Here is a 22,984-nt window from a genome sequence, read left to right as displayed (position 1 = left end):
TGTACAACAACATTAGCAGCCACTATTGCGTAGCAATGTTTGTGACAATACATTTCCGGGCCAAAGTGGGGCTACACTACTATTTACACAAAATGGACAAATGTGAGCTAGTGAAAGTGATTGCGTCTCTTCTGCATTTACATCACACAGCGATTAAAGTAATATACGACAACAGAAATTGGTCTTTGTGGATGCATTGTTTTTTTAAGTAAGCTGAATGCTTCATAAAATTTAACTCATGAATTGGTGCTTTTCCAGAATTTTGCCAGAATATCATATGGTTTTGAATGTCTCAAACAACTGGTCCAAGAATTGTTAAAACTGACACAAATATGAGAGAGTGTATATCAGTTACAAACTGATGGACGATCACCCTTTTGGTTTTAGATTTCGGTTATTCATATGGTCAAGAGGAATGTTCAGTACTAGTCATCGGCTTTCATCAGTGACGTAATGTTAATGGCTGCTGTGACGTCATGTCTTGGTGAGTGTTTTCACAGTTTGGTTGTCAGTTGGCGAAGCCAACAAATGTGACACTTGTAACTTGTTTCCTATGTCTCTGGTCAAAGCCAATGACTAGTATCAAATATTCCTCTTTATCTAATTCGTATAGAAGTGTAATGTTCCTCTTTTAAAGTGCACTATTCGTCAGTAATCCTCTAGATTCCAAAAATTTGCATAGTTTTGATAGAACAAGAGTTTTGTTCAGGTAAGTTTGAAATAAGTTGATGAATTTTATTTTTCTTCACCAGTATACACCACTGTTTACACTTAAATTCCTGGTTCAGACACATTTTCAGATAATATGAAACTTTTGGCATGTGGATGAAGTGTCAGTTGCAGTTCCACTTTTCCTATGGATCTTTTCTATGTCACATTTGCCATAGGCCTTGAAGACTTCGGAATTTTTGGTCTGCTTCATCAAGTGTAATCCCAAGTTCATCGGGAACGGTGTGCCAAGTGTCATTTTTCAGATTGCTGTCTTTGTATACAATGCTTTTGATGTCCCATAGTTCTGATTGTAGATGAATGACATTTTTGAAATTCGTATACTTCTCATATGCCCACTTCTCCATTGCTCACAGTGTGCAGTTAACAAGACAGGTGGCTATATGTACACCTGAAAACTTATGAACAAAAGTGAAACGATATTGTTTTCACTCAGACATGACTGCAGTGCTATCTGGGAGAGAAGTAGGAAACAAAGATGAGAGAAGTATGTACAGCAAGGACAAAGATATAGCCTGCAAAAGGAAATATTATCCTGCCTTGGTGGACAACACTGGCAATAAATCAGCAACAGCCTGCAACATCAGCAATATTGCGTAGACATACAGCAAAATGTTTGTGTATGCAGTCACTTTGTAGCCATGTTGATGATAAGTTACTGCGGCCAAATATTGCTGTAAAATATGGCCTTTACGTTTTGTGTTTCCTACCTCAAGAAGTGTTCAATAAGTAATGGAACACATTTTTTTCTGAAAGCAAGTTGCTTTTGTTCAGGATTCCAGTACATCTTATTATTCCTCACTTTTTCGGCTACAAAACCCTATTTTTCAACATAATCTCTGTGCAATGCGACGGTTTTACATTTACTGGGAGAACCTATATGCCCACATGGTACCATTCCACTTGTCAACATGAGAGCCAACATCTTGCTGCATCAATAACCTCCCCATCATCCACGTACTGCTTCCCATGGAGTGCAACCTTCATTTGGCCAAACATGTGGAAGTTGGAAGGTGTAAGATCCATGCTGTAAGACAGATGAGGAAGAAGAGTTCAATGAGTTTTATGAGCATCTGCTGATGTGCAGACTTGTGTGAGGCCTAGCGTTCTTGTGGAGAAGGAAAAGTTCATTTACATTTGTTCCTGAGGGTATCCCTAAACACTTCAGAGTTGATTTTTGCACCATGAGGGAGGACATCAAGCAGTATAACCCTTTCAGAATCCCAGAAGACTCTCATCATGACTTTAACAGCTGAGGGTGTGGCTTTGAACTTTTTCTTCAGAGAAGAGGAGATGTGGTGCCACTCCATGAATTGCTGTTTTGTTTCCAGTTCAAAGCAATGAACCGACGTTTCATTGCCTATCATGATGTTTGACAAAAATTGTCATGTTCACCTTTTTAATGCACAAGCAGTTCTGCACAGATGGTCCTTCGTTGCTCTTTATGGTCTTCCGTTAGGCGGTGAGAAACCTAGTGGGCGTACGCCTTTGATTACTTCAATTGGTGAACGAGTGTGTCAGCATTACCAGCAGACACACCAGCTGTGCAGCGATATATTTGATTGTGATTCGTCAGTCACATCCAATGAGAGTATCCGCATGTGCCAACATTGTAGGGGTCCCGGGAGGTTGGACAAGATTGCGCTACCTTGTTGCAGTAATGGCAGATGCCTTGCCCAACAATTCACTATGCTTTTTGTTCACTGCCAGGTCTCCATAGACATTCTGCAAATCCCTTTGAATATTTGTGATGCTCTGGTTGTCTGCCAAAAGAAACTCAATGACAGCTCTCTGCTTGGAATGCGCCTTCATTACAGATGCCATTTTGAAGGCTATGTATAGTGCTGCCACCTATAGGGGCTGAAGCAGGAATACTCATGATGTCCCACAAGAAATATTGCATTTTTTGAACCAAAATTGGCTGAGGAAAAAGAATGTGGTATGTTACTTATTGAACACCCCTCGTACGTCCGCACAAAAGGTCACGCATAGAAGAGAGAACAGAGTAAAGGTGCAGAAAAAGAAGGTGGTATAAGTGGCTATAAATCTTCAATTACAAGGACACGGAGAGCAGTGAGAACTACAAAAGAAGGTAAAGGTGTTACCAAATCCTACTAAAAGAGACGTTAAGAAAAGTGCAATTTAAAGGAGCAAACTGTGAAAACTGTATGTATTTTTATTGCAGTCACATAGATTGGCATTATCAATGAAGATAATCAATTTTTGAAAATATAATGTAATTGGATAGACAAAAAGGGCAGCTTTTTGGAACTGCCCCAATTTCCTACACCTCACCAGTCCTTTTTCTTCACCCCTTTCCCTTCCCCTTCAATCCTTCTGCCAGAAAAAGGAGCCACTGGTTCCGAAAGCTTGCAGATTTCGGTATATTTATATGTGTGTTCTCCTGCTGCCACTGGGTGTGTAGATTTTTTTTAATCTACTCAATTACATTATAGGTAGAGTGGGAACTAGTGAGGACCAGTGGCCAGAAGAACAAGACTAAGAAAATAAGAATGCAGGTAAACTACTATGAACAGCATAGTGAATGCGTTATCATATCCAAGATAGATGCCAGCAGCCACCCTAGTAATACAGGTTTTCATGGCAATTAGCTCCGAAGATGATAAAGAGACTGAAACAGTGAAAGGAAATTATTCAGAGACTTAAAGAAGATGAAAATTTAAGTTTCATAGGTGACTGAAATTTATTGTCAGGAAAAGGGAGAGTAGGAAAAATAGTAGGAGAACATGGACTGCGGGAGGGGAATGAACAGGAAGCAGACTTGTAGAATTTTGCACAGAGCATAATTTAATCATCACTAATACTTGGTTTAAGAAAAGTGAAAGAAGGTCGTATGTATGGAAGAGACCAGGAGACAAAGGAAGGTATTCAAGTTGATTAGATAATGGAAAGACAGAATTTGGTACCTGATTTTAAACTGTAAGACTTTCCAGAGGCAGATGTGGACATTGACCACAATGTATTGGTTATGAAACTGAAGAAATTTGAAAAAGGTAGGAAACTAAATAGAATGGACCTGGATAAATTGAAGAAACTAGAGATTGTTGAGAGATTCAGAGAGCATTGAGAAATATCGAACTGAAACAGGGGAAAGGAATACAATAGATAAACAATGGATAGCTTTGAGAGATGAAATACAGAAGGCAGCAGAGGATCACACAGGTAAAAAAGCATGACTTAGTACAAATCCTTGAATAACCCACTAGATATTGAATTTAATCAACAAAAGGAGATTAGTATAAAAATGCAGTAAATGACGCAGGCAAAAGGCAATACAAACGTAAAAAAAATGAGATTGAAAGAAAGTGGAAAATGGCTAAGCAAGAATGACTAGAGGGCAAATGTAAGGCTGTAGAAGCCTGCATAACTAGGGAAAAGATAGATACTGTGTACAGGAAAATTAAATAGGCCTTCATAGGGAAGAGATGCAACTCTACGAATAACAAGAGGTCAGATGACAAGCCAGAACTAAGCAAAGAAGGAAAATCTGAAAGGTTGAAAGAATACGCTGAGGATCTGTATAAAGGGAACAAACTTGAGGACAATATTACAGGAAGTGAAGAAGTAGTAGTTGACAATAAGACGGGAGAGACAGTACTGTAGGAAGAATTCAGTAAAGCACTGAAAAGCATAAGTGGAAACAAGACCCCTGGAGTAGATGAGATTCCCTCAGAATTATTGAGATCCTTGAGAGGGCCAGCCATGACAAAATTATTCCATTTGGCATGCAGTATGTATGAGATAGGCAAAATATCCTCAGACTTTAGGAAAAACGTAATAATGCCAATTCTAAAGAAGGCAGGTACTGATAGATGTGAATACTACCAAACCTTCAGTTTAATAAGTCTTGGTTGAAGAATATGGACACAAATTATTTACAGAAAAGTGGAAAAACTGGTAGAGGCCGATCCTGAGGAAGATCAGTTGGGGTTCCAAAGAAATGTAGGAACAGCTTATGATTTATCTTAGAAGATAAGTTGAAGAAAGGCAAACCCTTGACAATGTGTACAGGACTATGCTCTCTAAAATTTTGAAGGTAGCAGGGATAAAATGCAGGGAGCGAAATATATTCACAACTTATGTAGAAATCAGACTGCGTTATAAGATTCAAAGGATGTGAAATAGAAGCCATACTATATACGGGAGTGAGACAGAATTGTGGGCTTGTTGCTGAGGTTTAAATTGGTGCATTGAGCAAGCAGTGATGGAAACCAAGGAGAAATTTATAAAGGTAATTAAAAGTTTAGGGACAGGAAATAAAACTTCGGAATTTACTGATGAAATTGTAATTCTGTCAGAGATGGCTAAGGACTTGGAATAGTGGATGAAAGGAATGGATGGTGTCTTGAAGATATATTATAGGATAAACATCAGTAAATGTAAAACAAGGTAATGGAATAATATATGAGGGACAGTGAAATGAAAACTGCCACCCGCCACAACGGGACCATGGAACGGTTATATTCAGAAGTCAACCACCATGCGCATTAAGACATTTGTGCCACTGGAAGATGAAACAATCAGTTCCTGTTTAGTAGAATGTGATCGGCTGCTGACAGACCCACACCCGCACCGTCTTGTACTTCCTCATCTGACTGAAACCGACATCTATGCATGTCTTTCTTCAGGTCACCAAAGATGTGACAATCACACAGTGAAGGACTGGGGGTATATGGAGGATGTTGCAGTGTTTCCACTGAAATCGCAGAAGTGTAGCCTTTGTTCGATTGGCAGTGTTTTGAAGGTGGGCGTTATCATGCAACAGGATGATTCCATCCAGCAGTATTCTGATAGCCTGAGGGTGAACGACAAAGCCAGCAGTGGAGATATCCCTCATCTTACCCACCAAAGAAGTCCAAAGCTGTTCACACAAGTTCCAGGAAGGTAATGATGACCACCTTTGACTGCAGGGGCCTTCTGCTCACTGAGTTCCTTGAATGTGGATCCGCAATCAATGTGCAGCACTATGAAAATACTTTACAGAAACTGTGATGCATGAATCATCCTGTTGCACAATAATGCCCACCCCAAATTGCCAATCTGACAAAGGCTAAGCTTCATCAGTTTGCTTGGGAAACACTGCAACATCCTCCATCTCGATTGTTCACCATGTGATTTTAGCATCTTTGGTGACCTGAAGAAAGATGGGCATGGATGTTGACTTCAGTCAGATGAGGAAATGCAAGTGAGGGTGCCTGTGCAGATCCATCAGTGGCTGACTGCGTCTATGGAACAGGAACTGATCATTTCATCTCCAAGTGGGATAAATGTCTGACTGTGTCTGTTGGTTACTTTTGAATGGAACCATTCCATGGTCCTGCTGTGGTGGGTATTCGGTTTTCATTTGACTATCCTTTTAGCCAAATTTACTTAGGTAATATTAAGGTAATTAAATAAAAAAGTAAGACCATAAAAGTAGTAGGTGAGTTTTGTTATTTGGGCAGCAAAATAACTGATGATGGCCAAAGAAGGGAAGATATCAAATGCAGACTGAAGGAAAAAAAAGAAAAAGAATAGCAAGAAAAGTATTTAAGGAAAAAATAAATTTGTAAGGAAGATGCATTTAAGGAAAAAATAAATTTGTAAGGAAGATGCAGACTGAAGGAAGAAAAAAAAAAATAGAAAGAAAAGCATTTATGAAAAAACTAAATTTGTAAACATGTAATATAAGTCTTTTATGAAGATATTTGTCTGGAGCATAGCGTTGTATGGAAGTGGAATGTGGGCAGTTCAGACAAGAAGACAATAGAAGCTTTTGAAATGTTGTGCTGTAGAAGAATGCTGAGATTAGTTGGGTAGATCAAATAACAAATCAAGAGGTAGTGAATGTAATGGGAAAAATAAATTATAGGACAACTTGACTAAAGAGTGCACTGGTTGATGGGACACAACATGATGTATCGAGGGAATCTAAATTTCTAAATTTGATAATGGGAGGAAGTGCAATGGGGTAAAAATTACAGGAGACCAAGGCTCGAATACACTAAGCAGATTCAAATGGACACAGATTGTAGCAGTTATGCGGAGATGAAAAGGCTTGCACAGGCTATACTAGCATGGAGAGCTGCATCAATCCAGTCTTTGGGCTGAAGACCCCAGTTACAACACAATTGTAACTGCTGTTCATAACTGTATGGAGTACTGTTCTGAATAAAAGTGTGAGAAGATGGAAATGAACATTGAATTGAATTGAATAGAATAAGTTAGCAGAGGGGCCACAGTAGTGTGCTGGAAACTAGTAGGTGACATCAGAAGAGGACAATGAATACACACACAGTCAGAGAATAATGGCTGTGTATGTAATAATAAATGATATTTGTTTTAAAAATACTTCTTAATCACTTGTTTTATCATGAGCAATGGTAGGACAAATGTCCTGAAATATCTCCGTGGTATAGTGTGTCTTCATTCAGAATGTCAGATTGCCTAGTTACTGACCTGACTAGTGCACCAAGGTCATCTGGAAAATAAAGTGGTATCATTACCCACAGCTTACTGGTATTCTGAAGAGCAGGATCTTTGCACAAACAGATCTTGTCATCATATACCATAAATATTTGTTATATTTGTTGAAATGACTTTTTATTGCTGAAGTGTAGTTAATTTCCAGATGTGTTATACCTTTCTAAGGAGTCTCCAGTTTATTTCTTGTGGAGTGATACACTGTTTTGTTTTTACATATATTTTTAGATTTGAAAAAGCTCACACCATAATTTTTACATAAACAAATGTTACCTTGTTGCTTGTCTACAATATTACGAAAAGGATATACTGCTACTCACCATAAAGACGACATGTTGAGTTGCAGTCAGCACACAGAAAAGACTCACACATTATAGCTTTTTGCCAAAGCCTTCTTCATAAGAATTATCTGTTCGAGCTTTGTTTAATGGCTGCTATAGAATTTATGAAGGTACCATCACTTTCAAATGACATAAATAGCTAAGTGAATATTGAATTACTTAACCAATAAATCGATATAAAAAAACTGTGCAGAAGACATATTGAAAAATAGGGTCAGTTCTGAGTAGAACATGCTGCATTCATTATAAGCATGTGTATGAAAGAATCTACACTCTGACATGTTTGCATAATTAACAGTTAGAAAAATATGATAGATTTCAGGCTGTATAATAATCTGCAGCATGTGACATTCAGTACTGGCATCCTTAGTTGTTGTATTACATCTTGATTGTAATAATCAAAAAATGGAAAGTCCAGAATGAAAATATCAGTATCATTAAAAAAGCTAGATTGCTACCCTCCATAAAAAGGAGATGTTGAGTTGCAGACAGACACAACAAAAAGACTGCTGTACATTTAAGTTTTCAGCCAAAAGGCCTTCTTCTGAAATAGAAAACACACTCACAGATTCACACATGCACAACTTACACACACAACCATTGCCTCTGGCTGCTGTGACCAGACTGCATTGTAACTGCCTGTTGGGAGCAGCAATCTGGTGTGGGAGGTGGGGGTAAGAAGGAGGCACGGAGTGAGGAGGGGGAGGGATAGCTGGATATGGGTGGGGGAAGCTGTAGTTCTGCTTGTGGGAGGGCTGTTAGGTGCAGTCGGGTGGGTTGGTGGTGGGGGTGGGGGGCTGGGATTGGGTGGAACTGGAAGGGATGAAAGTAGAGAAGGGGAAAAGGATTGGTAGATGTGTTGGCACAACAGAAAGAAGGCTGTGTAGTGCTGGAGTGGGAACAGGAAATGGTATATGTAGATGGAGGTGAGGGACTCACAGTTTGTCAGTGGCCATTCATGTGGACAGATAGCTTGTTAGCAGTCATGTCCACATAAAAAGCAGCACATTGGCTGCAGTTTAGATCACTTGACTTCTTTCACAGGTAGCCTTTGATGGGATAGGAGAGGCCTGTGACCAGACTAGAGTAGGTGTTAGTGGGCGGCTGTATGGTACAAGTCTTGTATGTAGGTCTGTTGCAGAGATATTAACCTTGAGACGAGGGGCATATACTCACTCGTGATGATTGTGGTACTGCCCTCTGAAACACACAGGGGAAATAATAATAAATGTGACTGGTTGCAATAATTTCAACTGAAATTTAAGACACCAATATCTTAATGCAAACTGCTAGTGAAGAATGTAGTCATAAATCCTGGACATATGCTGCAACCATCAGACAATATCCAAGGTTCTTGTTGTGCCAAAGATAAAATTTACTACCTTGTCTGTTCGCTCAAAGGAGTACCACATAATGGATATGTTTCCATTGGGAATGCTCTATGTGTGTCATACACTGCTGTGAAGAAAGGTGATGTGTGTACTGAACTGTTAAATATATGGAGCAGCAGTGGATTAGGGATGGACAAGGATGTTGCCTAGGTTCGTTGGGTGGTGGAATACCTGTGTGTGAGGGGTTGTTAGGATATTTTCTTTCAGTGCATGACAAGAGGTAATATAAACCCTGGTGGAGAATGTGATTCAGTTGGTCCACTCCTGCGTGGTACTGAGCCACGAGGGGAGTGCTTCTTTGTAGCCAGACAGTGGGTGTGTGGGACGTAGTAGGTGACTGGAGATAGAAGGTGCGGGAGATCTGTTCTTGTACAAGGCTGGGAGGGTCATTATGATCTCTAAAGACCTCAGTAAGATGCCCAGTATATTTCGAGAGGGACTGCTCCTCACTACAGATGTGGCAACCATGAGTGGCTGGGCTGTAAGGAAGGGGCTTCTTTGTGGAATGGGTGGCAGCTGTTGAAGTGGAGGTATTGCTGGTGGTTGGTAGGTTTGAAATGGATGAAGGTACTGATGTAGCCAATATTGAAGTGGAGCTCAACATCGAGGAAGGTGGCTTGTTGGTATGCGGAGAACCAGCTGAAGCGAATGGGAGGTAAGGCGTTGAGGTTGTGAAGGAGTATAGTGTGCCCTCACCCTTGTTCCATGCCATGAAGATGTCAACAGTAAATCTGAGGCAGATGATGGTTTGGGAGTTTTGGCGGTTATAAGGATTCTTGCTGTACCACTGATTTGTTTTTATAAAATGCATGTTTGACCATCAGCTGATTTTATTTTAAACCCAATTATCAACCAGTGTCAGTCATGGACCATCTTCACGGGTAAGAGCAAAGCAGTACTGCTCTGTGTAACCTTGGTATTAGTATGTTCGCATCTAAAAGTTGCAATCTCCCCCCTCCTTCCTGATTCCATCTATTGTCCACATTAAACAATGCCCAGTCCAAGTAATTAATAAGCAAAGTATTTTATGAAGATTTGAGAGGAGCAAAGATTACAATAAATTTTCAGATTTACTTAGCTTGTCGTGTTAAAATAGCTCCAGTTCTTCTTGCCTATGGGTCTGATTTTTGAAGCCAAAAATCTCACTTCAGATCCTCATGGTTGGTTTGTACTAAATAAATCTGAAAATTGTTGTTGCAGCATTTTCTACGTAAATATATTTTGTCACAGGGAATGTGCAAGGGATAAGTCCCTGCAGGCGCACTATCTTCTGTGCCCTCATTGGCTCAGATGGATAGAGTGTCTGCCATGTAACCAGGAGATCCTGGGTTCGAGTCCCGGTCAGGGTAAACATTTGCAACATGCCCCCAATGATGTATATCAACACCTGTTTCAGCTAGGATGTTGATTTAATTATCATTTCATTCTAGAGAAGCTGCACAGTCATCAATGGTAATACATCTGATGACATCAGAAGCAAGCTTACCACTCTCTCACTCTGCAGAAATAACCGTATTCCAGAGGGTTTACAATTTTTCTTAACAAATGAGTTTCTATTAGATTCTGTTACATTATTAATTTTGATTATTGTTTAATAAATGAATCCAGAAATAAACATAGTAAACAGTACAGGATTGTATAATTAATAATAGAAATTCACCATATAGCGGAGATGCTGAGTCGCGATATGCACAGTAAAAAGATTCACACATTCATAGCTTTCGGCCATTAAGGCCTTTGTCAGCAGTAGACACACTCGCACACACACACACACGCAAGTGCAACTAGTGCACACGTCTGCAGTCTCAGAGAGCTGAAGCTACACTGCGATCAGCAGCACCAGTGCATGATGGGAGTGGCGATTGGGTGGGGGTAAGGAGGAGGCTGGGGCAGGGAGGGGGAGGGATAGTATGGTGGGAGTGGCGGACAGTGAAGTGTTGCAGTTTAGACGGAGGGTAGGAGAGAAGGTGCGGAGGGGGGAGGGGGTAAGTAGCGGAAAGGAGAGAAATAAAAATAAAAATAAAAAAAATTAAACGACTGGGTGTGGCGGTGAAATGATGGCTGTGTAGTGCTGGAATGGGAACAGGGAGGGGGCTGGATGGGTGAGGACAGTGACTAATGAAGGTTGAGGCCAGGAGAATTACGGGAACGTAGGATGTATTGCAGGGAAAGTTCCCACCTGTGCAATTCAGAAAAGCTGGTATTGGTGGGAAGGATCTATATGGCACAGGCTGTGAAGCACCACTTGTTTTTTGGCCACAGTTTGTCGGTGGCCGTCCATGTGGACAGACAGCTTGTTGGTTGTCATGCCTACAAAGAATGTAGCACAGTGGTTGCAGCTTAGCTTGTAGATCACATGACTGGTTTCACAGGCAGCCCTGCCTTTGATGTGATAGGTAATGTTAGTCACCGGACTGGAGTAGGTGGTGGTAGGAGGATGTATGGGACAGGTCTTGCATCTAGTTCTATTACAGGGGTATGAGCCATGAGGTAAGGGTTGGGAGCAGTGGTTGTGTAAGGATGGATGAGTATATTGTGTAGGTTTGGTGGACGGCGGAATACCACGGTAGGAGGGGTGGGAAGGATAGTGGGTAGGACATTTCTCATTTCAGGGCACGACGAGAGGTAGTCGAAACCCTGGTGGAGAATATAACTCACTTGCTCCAGTCCCGGATGGTACTGAGTTACGAGGGGAATGCTCCTCTGTGGGCGGAATGTGGGACTTTGAGAGGTGGTGGGAGACTGGAAAGATAAGGCATGGGAGATTTGTTTTTGTACAAGGATGGGAGGATAATTACGGTCAGTGAAGGCTTCAGTGAGACCCTTGGTATATTTAGAAAGGGGCTGCTCATCACTGCAGATGGGACGACCATGGGTGGCTAGGCTGTATGGAAGGGACTCCTTGGTATGAAATGGGTGGCAGCTGTCAAAGTGGAGGTATTGCTGGTGGTTAGTAGGTTTGATATGGACGGAGGTACTGATGTAGCCATCTCTGAGGCGGAGGTTAACATCTAGGAGGGTGGTTTGTTGGGTTGAGTAGGACCAGGTGAAGTTGATTTGCAGTGACAAGCAGTCCCTCTCTAAAAATACCGAGGGTCTCACTGAAGCCTTCACTGACCTTAATTATCCTCCAATCCTTGTACAAAAACAAATCTCCTGTGCCTTATCTTTCCAGTCTCCCACCACCTCTCAAAGTCCCACAGTCCGGCCACAGAGGAGCATTCCACTCGTAACTCAGTACCATCCGGGACTGGAGCAACTGAATTACATTCTCCGCCAGGGTTTCGACTACCTCTCATCATACCCTGAAATGAGAAATGTCCTACCCACTATCTTTCCCACCCCTCCTACCGTGGTATTCCGCCATCCACCGAACTTAACACTTAGGCGCCGACACCCGTAAAAATACGGGCGTGCGCGGCCTGCCCGAAAGTCCGGCGCCCGTAATTTTACGGGCGCGAGTTCTCGTTCTTCCCCTTCCTTTCTTTGTGTGTTCTTACGGCTCCTGCTTGTCTGGGAGGCACTGCATGGACTGTAGTTCGAGTATTGGTCACTAGATGGTGCGAGCATGCTGTGGAAGGGTTGTTTTGTGAGTGGCGATTTTTTTCCCGCGCGGTCTCAGTAGCGTCGACATGGCGAAGTGTGGCTTGACGGACGAAGAAAGTGCTCACGAGTTACATCGTGATTTAGAAGAAAGTGACATTGATTTGTCAGAGGAAGATATTGTAGATGACTCTAATGATGATGTGGACTATGTTCAAGAAGAAGTTTCTGGCAGTTCAGGTAAAGAATTCTGACAACAAAACATGTATAATTTTTGTTCAGATTTTCACTGAAAAAACTCTCAGTACGTTATTATGATTTTATTTGCAAATACTACTATTCTGATAGATTCAGAAGAGGAGAGCAGGTGTCCAAGCACTTCAGCAGCAAGTAATCCTGTCGATATTGTGCCTGAAGAACGAGTGAGACTGACGGCGAGGGGGAAGCCGAGACCTGCGCGCCGCACCGATTCTGAGGAAGTTTGGATGACTACTGATTGTGCGCCAGATATCGATCTATTCTCAGGACAATCCGGAATATACAATGTTGTCAGTTTAGACCAGAACAGTGCACCTCTAGAATTTTTCTCATATTTCCTGACAGACAGTATGAAGAAACATATAAAGGAACAAACTAATCCGTATGCTCAACAATGCATCAGGAAATTACGAAGCACAAATTCCCTTTCACCCACCTGCTCATTATCAAAGTGGAAAGGAGTTACACTTATGGAAATAAGGAAGTTTCTGGCAATTGTAGTCCATATGTGTGTAAGTGTGAGGCCACGTATACGAGAGCACTGGTCCAAGAACTCTGTTGTATCGTGTAATTTCTGTCCAAACATCTTGAGCCGTGACAGATTTCTTTCTATTTTGAGAAACTTCCACATTAGTGATAATTCCTTAGCTAAGAGGAAAGGAGAAACTGGCTATGACCCACTGCACAAGGTGAGACCCCTCCTAGATAATGTGTGTGCTAATTTCCAGCGTGCGTATACACCATCTCAAAAAATTACAATAGATGAAGGCATGTGTAAATTTTGAGGTCGTGTGTATTTCAAACAGTACAGGCCACAAAAACCAAATAAATACGGTATCAAACTGTACATGTTATCCAAATCTGACACTGGTTACATCTGGAATTTTTCTGTTTATGCGGGTGAAAGGTCTGACACAGTGACTGGTAAAGACATTGCTTGCAAATCTGTCAGGAAAAGGCTACACTTTGTTTACAGACAGATTCTACACAAGTCCAATACTTGCTTCAGAACTGGAAGCTGCAAAAACTGCTCTTGTGGGAACAGCAAGAAAATCTCGGCAGGGATTGCCTCATGCTATAAAAGATCCGAACCTTCAGCGAGGTGAACTTATTTTCAGGCATAAAGGAAATATGTTAGCACTGTGTTGGAAGGGCAAAAGAAATGTGCATATGATAAGTACAAGGCACACTGCTGAGATGGTCACTTTCACTGATCAGAGAGGAAGAGAGAAGTCAAAGCCAGCCTGTGTAGTGGACTACAATAAAAACAAGTTTGGTGTTTACTTATCAGATCAGCGATTGCCATACAGCGCATTTGAACATTGAACTGTGAAGTGGTGGAGAAAGTTGGCATTCCATGTTACACTAATGGTGATTGTAAATTCCTGCATATTATATAATAAGGTTACTGGAAAACACCTCACAACATCTCACTTCATGACAGTTATCCGTGCAGATCTTGCACAAAGCAAAGATCTTGAACCCCGACCTGGTCCATCTGGACTCTCAAGGCTATCAACTGGAAATCATTTCCTGGAAAAGATTGAGACAGAAGTAGGCAAGAAACAGTAACAAAAACAGTGTGTAGTGTGTTCTCTGAGAAGAAAAAAAAACTGACTGGAAAAGTGTGGCGAAAAGACACAAGCTACCAGTGTAGTGAATGTAAAGTAGCAGTGTGCAAAATGCCGTGCTTCAAAATTTACCACACAAAGAGCAAAATTGCATCCTAAAATAGTTACAGGAAGTTACTGTAGATTAGACATACTGTATCCATCATAATTACAAGTTTTGGGTAAAATAAAAAAAATTCCTTATAGAAAATGCAGTGAATATACCTTTGACCAATTTTTCCTTTTTTCAGAAACCACCTACTCCAGTCCGGTCACTAACATTACCTATCACATCAAAGGCAGGGCTACCTGTGAAACCAGTCGTGATCTAGAAGCTAAGCTGCAACCACTGTGCTGCATTCTCTGTAGGCATGACAACCAACAAGGTGTCTTGTCTGCTTGAATGGCCACTGACAAACTGTGACCAAAAAACAAGTGGACCACCCTGTTGCTGAACACACTGCCAAACATGATATCCCTCATCTCAATGACTGCTTCACAGCCTGTGCCATATGGATCCTTCCCACCAACACCAGTTTTTCTGAATTGCACAGGTGGGAACTTTCCCTGCAATACATCCTACGTTCCCATAAACCTCGTGCCCTCAACCTTCGTTAGTCACTGTCCTCACCCATCCAGCCCCCTCCCTGTTCCCATTCCAGCACTACACAGCCATCATTTCACCGCCACACCCAGTCTTTTAATTTCTTTTATTTTTATTTTTATTTCTCTCCTTTCCGCTACTTACCCCCTCCCACTCCGCACCTTCTCTCTTACCCTCCGTCTAAACTGCAACACTTCACTGTCCGCCACTCCCACCATACCATCCCTCCCCCTCCTCGTCCCAGCCTCCTCCTTACCCCCACCCAGTCGCCACTCGCATCATGCACTGGTGCTACTGATCGCAGTGTAGTTTCAGCTCTCTGAGACTGCAGATGTGTGTGCAAGTTGCGCTTGCGTGAGGATGTGTGTGCGTGTGTGTCTACTGCTGACAAATGCCTTAATGGCCGAAAGCTACGATTGTGTGAATCTTTTTACTGTGCCTATTGCGGCTCAGCTCCTCCGCTATATGGTGAGTAGCAACTTTCCTTCTCTCGTATTGTTACATTCCATCCTGGATTTTCCATTGTTAGATAACTAATGAATACATAGTGAATTAAATTGGGGAGAAAATAAATTTATGTCCCAACTTAACTAATTTGAATGTTTTTTCTGAGACATGTTGGATCACTCTTGTGCCAACTGTAAAAAAATAAAATAAAGACACTACTACTACTACTACTACTACTACTACTACTACTACTGCTTCATCAGCCATTGTAATGGGAGGCTTTAACAAGAACTTTTTAGTAGATAATAGAAACAGAATAGATGTTCAATGCCTGGTTTGCTCTCACAATGTAGTATCAGTGGTATACTTTCCAACTAGAGAAACTGCCAGTTTTTGTTCTTTAACAGATAAAATGTTTATAGATAAGCATATATATGTCAAAATTAAGCTGTCAAAAGTAGTATAAATAGCTCTCAGATTGTGATGGACAGTTCCTCACCATAAACCGAGTAAATTTACAGTTGGGAAAGTTAAGGAATGTAAACAGACACACCGTGGAAAACTTGTAAAATCATCAGCTACACCTTGTGGGCTGGTCTCCTGTATACGCTGCTGTCGTTGCAAACTCTAAATTTCATATATTTATCAATGAGGTTATAAGTTTGTTTGAAGAAACATTTACTTAAAAGTCAGTGAGAGGAAAACTGTTTAAATCATGTTATAGGTCTTAGATTACTAAAGCCATCAACATTTCTTGTAGAACGAAAAGGGAGCTTTATGCAGCAACTATGACATAAAATGATACCCATAAGATTAGGCATTACAAACTGTACAATGTAATTCTCAGCAAGACCATATACCTTAAACTTAGCTGCAAAACAGCAACTGTGTAAATCGAAAGAGGTTGAAAAATGAGCGAACCAGTTGCAAATGAAGGTTTATTAGCACTTGACCAACGATTTGATATTTGTAAAATTTCTTCTTCGGAAGTAGTGGCCTTATTACATCACATGATGGTACAATAGGTTAGATGAAACCGAGCGGCTCTTGTCATAAACAAAATTGATGAAACAAGGATTATTGCAAGCCATGGCTTTAGATAGTGGAAGATTACATACATTGTACTTCAGAAAGATTAGTATTAGTAAATGCCCACATGTAGAGGCTCTTGTCAACATAAAATTGTAATAGGCATCATAGGATAAAGTATTTGCATAAGTTACATGTACCTTATGCCAGACTAAGGCCAACTGCAACAGTTTGGCCTTTGTAGATTGGTAAAACAGAACAGGTGGTGAACTGTGGTGGAACTAACATCAGACTTTAATGCTGGGCAGAGTACAAGTGTATCTGAACCCACAGTGCACCGAACACTCCTAATGGGGGATCCTCCACAGCCAGCGACCCGTATATGTGCCAGTGTTAACACCACAAAATCGGCAACTATGACTGAAGGGCACATGACCATTGGCACTGGTTGTTGTCACAGTGTTAGAAAGTTGCACGGTCTGATGAATCCCAATACGTTCTTCATCTTGTCGACAGGAGGGTGAGAATCCATTGTCTTCCAGGGGAACAGCTCCTTGACCCCTGTACTGTGAGATTGAGACCAGCTGGTAGCGGTTCCATTATGCTCTGGGGAACATTGAAATGGGCATCCATGGATCCAGTGGAGCTTGTGCAAGGCACCATGATGGCCAAGGAGTTTCATACGCTGGTTGCATACCGTGTACACCACTTCATGACGGTCAAGCTTCCGACAACAGTGGCTTTTTTCAAGAAGATAATGCACCATGTCACAAGGTCAGGAGTGTGATGGAGTGGTTCGAGGGACACAGTGGCGAGTTCCAGTTGATGTGCTGGTGCCTGAACTCATCAGATCTGAAACTGATTGAACACATCTGGGACATGATTGAATGTGGCGTCAGAGCTCATTGCACCCCTCCCCAGAATTTATGTGAATTAGGTGACCTGTGTGTGCAGATGTGGTGCCAACTCCCTCCAGCGACCTACTAGGTCCTCATTGCTTCATGCCATGACACATTGCCCTTGTTATCTGTGCCAAAGGTGGCCCTACCAGCTATTAGGTAGGTGGTCATAATTTTCTGGCTGATCAGTGTAAGTGGTGCAGTTGGGAAGTGGCTTGATTTGTATCCTTCTAACTAACAGAAAGCAGCAAGTTGTATTGCACAGTCAAGATGATATGTCAGCATCATTCCAAATGAGATGCCTTCACTTGGAGTGCCTCAGTCCTGGCCCCCCTACTTTTTATTATTTTTTATTAATGATCTATCTCATTGTACAGCATATTTTAAATTGACTATCTGTGCTTATGGCACTACAGTTCTTGGTGATGATTCATCAGACGAACTTGACATGTCAGCTAATAAGGTTTTTAGGGATTAACTGGTTTAACATAAATGGTTTTCCTGTTAATTACAGTAAAACTTTTTTTTTTTCTTTTTTTCTCCACAACGTCTCCTGTGTGGAACAAGTGTGTTTTGACATTGTTGTCTCTCACAGGTTTTGTGTGTTGGGGTTCCTTCAGTCTGGTTTCAGAGTTTTTCTGTGTATTAGTTTATTTACTGGAGCATGTTTTATTGCTCATCATGTGCTCGTTAGTTTTGCTGGGGAAATGTTTTTCTTCGTGTTCTGTTCCCACAGTCAGATGGTAGTGTTCCACCTGGGTACCGTTTTCCTTCAGTGCAACGAGTTTCATGGTGGTTATTGTCTTTTCTGCTTAGTTCAGGTGGCTTGTTAAAAGTGTGACTTCTCATTCATTCTGCTGGTCTAAATTGTTTCCAGTGTATCAAGTTTCACGTCCCTCATTTGCTGACAATGTTCTCATGCACAGTTTTCTTGCTCAAGTATAGCATAATGCATGTAAATCATTTGCTTTCAGGATCAACAAGTAGAGAAGTTGTTACTGGGCATAAGCTCACTCACGTTTTGGCTACTACAGCCACTCCTGAGCATGCCATTTGTACATCAGTGTCAACTTTTCATGTTTTTGACTGTCAGAAAGAAGACTGGGGACCTGTAATGTCATCAGTCTGAGTTGCACTTGGAGCCTACGACGTACAAGGTATGCACTGGAGTGCTAATTTTCTTGCTGGTGGGGGTGTATAAATTTTGAGTTTGTGCTGTCAGTTTTACCCCGACTCATGGCCAGAGAATTCAGACTTTGTTTTGTTGGTGTAACAGTTAACTGTTCCACTTTCATTGTGTCAGTCGCCTCTGGCCTAGCAGTCTACATGTCACATCCTTAGTTAGTGCCAGACAGTCTTTTTCACAGTGTTCAAGTGAGCTTGTTCGTGAACAAAGTGCAGACAGGGCATCTGTCAGTTTTGTGTTTGGCAAGCTGAGCCATCTTCTGTCAAGTTGTTTACAATTTTGTTGTCATGCCATGTGGCACTCCAAGTCTTGTTCTCAGAGTTCTATGGCGGTGGTGCTGCCACTCTTGGTCCAGCCCATTCCTGTGACAGGTCAGCTGTCTCGTCATCAGCACTGTCATGTCAGTGGCTGCCCTATTACAGCCAGCCCTCCTCTAAGCACAACTTCTGGCAGTGCTGTCCCTGTCACATATGGCCCCTAGCATCATCATCAAGTCTGTCAGCGATGATGTCAGCCCTGTGGTCACTCCAGACATCGCTGGTCCTGGCCTGGCCAGCCTTTCCGTCATTGACAAGTCTGTCTGCAACAACATCGGTCTTGTCAGCAGTTTGTCTGACGCCAGCCCTTATGTTGCCAAATGTTGTGTCAACGACACTGCCAGCCGTCTCACCTGTCCTGCCGATGGTGACCCTGTTCCTGCCGGCCCTGAAGTCGTCACCCGGTCTGTCTGTTACATCGTCCGTCCATTTGTCGGTCTCCTTGCCACTGCCGCTGATGTCACAAGCCCTTTTGATGCTGACACCAGCTGTGTTGTCAGTATGTTCAGTGACTGTTGGGCACGGCCAATCCCCTCCCACCACCACCGCCATCCTTGTGGCCAACCCAGTCATTCCCGCTAATGTCGCTGCCACCACCCACACAGCCACTCCTGTTGTTGTTGTTGCTGCTGGCCCAGTCACCAGTTTCACCATTCACACTGGCACTGCTGATCCCATTGCATGTTCTGCAGGGCCCTGGGTTTTTGGCAGTTTCGCTGCAAGCCTCACCAATATCTGGCCTTTCTTCCATCGCCACCTACAGTGGAGGCCGTTCGCTATTCCCTTACACTGACACAACACGCTTGTTTTGTTGGGTTCACTTCGGTATTTTCATGTGCCTGGCACTGAGCTTTTGTGAAGTTTCTGTACTATTCTTGTGTATAGAAAGGCATGGGTCCTACACCCCTTGCTCAACAGTCTTGGTCATTGTATTTTGTATTCTTCGTCATTGGTTATGTACTTTCCAGTGTTCTTATACATGCATAGTGTTTTTGTTTACTGCAATTAGCATGGAATGCGAGGTTCTGTTATTGTATTTTTTTTTTGTTAGTTCTGAGCATTTGTTTTACATTTGTTAACTGTATTGTTGATCGTTCCAGTTCCCTGGACAGTCAGTGCTGGTGATGGGTGGCTTTGCCCATGAGTACAGTGCGTCTCTGAGATGGCAGTACCATCTCTTTCTAAGGGGGGAGTTTGTTGTATCTGTCTGGTAGTCAATTCCTGCACACACCAGACAGGCCACTGAGATATTTTCCTTTTATGGCTTGGGTGTTTACCACAAAGCTACACATTGCCCCCAGTGTATCTGGGGACACCGGCGTCACCGATAGGCAGCGTGCCTGTCACAGCGGAGAGTGCTCTTGGCAGGGCACTATTTTGCTGTGCCAGATCAGGTGCGCACCACGCAAATATCCATCTGCTCCTGACTATTTAGGCCACTGCCAGAATTTGTGAAGTCAGTTACACCCTAATCCTCAAGTTGAAAGTACCAGTAGTTCAGTCTCAGTGCTACCAGTTGGCAGTACCAGCAGTTTTATCTCCACACTCCACGTCAGCAGTTCCTGTCCATATCCTCCTGGTCTTCACCAGCAGAATGTCAGACGTCACATGTCAGCAGCACCAGCCCAGTAATGTCCCAGGCCTTCTTTCCGCAGTCTGTCATTACTCTAGGTTTTGTCTCAAAGGCAATCACAGACAACATCACAGGAGACACATTTCTAGTCTATGTAGTTGTGTGGATATTCATCCAAGGAGACTATAATTGAGTTTGGTTTTCTAAATAAAGTTATTCTTTTAAAAGTGTCTTCGATCGCTCCTCACATGTGGACACTTTAATTTGTATGCTTATCTATGTAGTACTGTAAACATACTTATTTTCTGTAATAGAATCTAAGTTGTAGATCAGGGTTGGCCACGGTGTGCCAAGTTGCACGCAAGCACCATGTGTGAGCAGAGGCTCTGCTTGTGTCGGCTTTGCTCACACCCTCTCAGATGTAAATGGTACTGTCCAGCATTTCATTTAGCATTACAGTGCAGAATTTTTCTGTCGGCGTAGCTTTCTTCAGGTTGGCAAAATTGTGGTGTCAGCACTGTTACCCTCTGCTGTTTGTTCGTAGTTAAAGAGAATTCTCAGGTCCAGTGACTGTTTGCAAAAAATGATGCAATCTAGCGGTCAGTCATCAAAGGCCTTTAGCAGTGAATGGGAATGATAGTAGAGAAAGATATGCACTTGCATAATTGACAGGTATCTCAGATTTGCTATGGAACAACATTACAACACCATGCAGAAAGAATTTGAAGATATTGTTGATGATGAAAGAGCAAAAAATTACAACCATCAGGAGATAGGATTCATGCCTCTGTACATCAAGAAGCGATTTGTTATAAATTTGCAGGCATAGGGCAAGCAAGAAAATTGGTGGTAGGAATAGTAAATTTTCTGAAGTCACATGCATTATTCTTCTGCCAGTTGCAACAGTTTTTTATTGAATTGTACGAAGAGTATGGAGACTTTATGTATTACAAAATTGGTTGGTTAAGTCATGGAGCATGCCTGGAATGATTTTTCAATTAAAAAATCATTATTATTGCATTTATGAAGGAAAAAGAAGAGCAGGAACAGATATTAGCACCTCCAGAATGGATTGCAGATCTCTCATTTTAAGTGGACTTGACTGCACATTATCTGCAGCAGGACACTGTAAGGTGAAAAACAACTCATTTCTGATGAGTTGGAGACTCATTTAAAAAGAAAATTACATTTTGGAACGGAAAAAATTCTGACAAATAACACCTTCCATTTCCCTAAGCTCATTGGCGTTAAACAAATGTGAGATTTGAAGAATTCATTGTGGACTTGAAAGAATTACAAGGATAAGTCTTCTAAATATTTTGAGGGCACTGCCAATCTTACATCTGTTTTCGAGACCATTTGCCGTTTCAATTGAAAGCACCCTTGTATATGTGCAGATGGAACTTCATGATCTGCAGTGTAGTTCCCATTTAAAAGACAAATTCTTGTATGTAAAACTGTCCAGGAGGCCTGTATCTTGTCCTGTATTCACATCATGGATGACTGGAACATGAAATAGATAAATTAATTAAATCAAATTATATTATATGATAAAAGCAAAGATAATGTGAGTGGACCCTCCCAAAGTATCTAGGAATAGGGAAGAGTTAATGTGATAATGAAGGTAAGTGTGGGAGGGGGTTGTAAGGGGAGACCAAAAATGGAATTAGACTTCGATAGTTATGTAGAGATGAAGAGGCTTGCAGACGACTGACTAGCATGGAGAGTTGCATCAAACCAGTCTTCTGATAGACAACCCTAACAGTCATTGACTCTGTGCAGTCTGTTCTCTGATTCCTCTCTCCTAGTAATTCCCAGCAAGCATCTCTCTGTTTCTTGCTGAACATCCTTAGTTTTTGAATGATTTGTGCATTTAAAGTCCATGTCTTACTATAGTAAGTGAGTATTGGAAATACACATGGATTGAAACTTCCCTTTTTCAGGCTGACTGTAAGGTCAGTTATGAAAAACCTATTCAACTTACCAAAATCACTAAGGTCATTTTTGTATTCTTCTTATCCCCCCCCCCCTTCCCCCAACCCAGTAATTGTTGTCAACTGTCGTAAATATAAAAACTTGGCTACTGGGTCTTCTATGACTACATTGTTAATTTCGCTATTTGCTTTTCAATACAATGGTTATAAATTTTTTGTGCTTGTTGTTATTGATTTTCAGTTTAAATCTTTTATTGCGTTCATTGTTGGAAGCTTAATCAAACAAGGGAAAGCCTAAGTTTGAACACCAGGATCATTGTGCAATGAGTAGATTGCTAATCACCATAAAGATGACACACTGACTTACAGACAGGCACAATTAAAAGACTGTTACACATTGAGCTTTCAGCCAAAGCCTTCTTCAGAAAGGATACTCACACACATTCAAACAAGCAAGCTCATCTCTCGGACACATGACTACTATCTCCAGCCAGAGGGCAACTGCGTCACATTAAACTGAAGCAGGATGCGGGTAGAGGAGAGAAGTGAGCACTGCCTGGTGGAGTGTGCAGGTTCTAGATAGTGCCACAAGACGACTGTCAAGCACAGTGGGGGGCACAGTGGGGGGCACAGGGAGGTG

The 22,984-nt window shown here is 41.8% G+C and overlaps 1 protein-coding gene across 2 annotated transcripts in view; it reads left to right on the top strand.

Annotated features, from left to right (window-relative positions):
* The window catches only part of LOC126236060 (uncharacterized), a 156,038-nt gene that overhangs the window by 97,115 nt on the left and 35,939 nt on the right, over nucleotides 1-22,984 (top strand). The window lies entirely within an intron of this gene.

This window comes from Schistocerca nitens, chromosome 2 (assembly GCF_023898315.1).
Source record: "Schistocerca nitens isolate TAMUIC-IGC-003100 chromosome 2, iqSchNite1.1, whole genome shotgun sequence".
Taxonomy (NCBI): domain Eukaryota; kingdom Metazoa; phylum Arthropoda; class Insecta; order Orthoptera; family Acrididae; genus Schistocerca; species Schistocerca nitens.
This window is presented reverse-complemented; position numbering and strand designations above follow the sequence as displayed.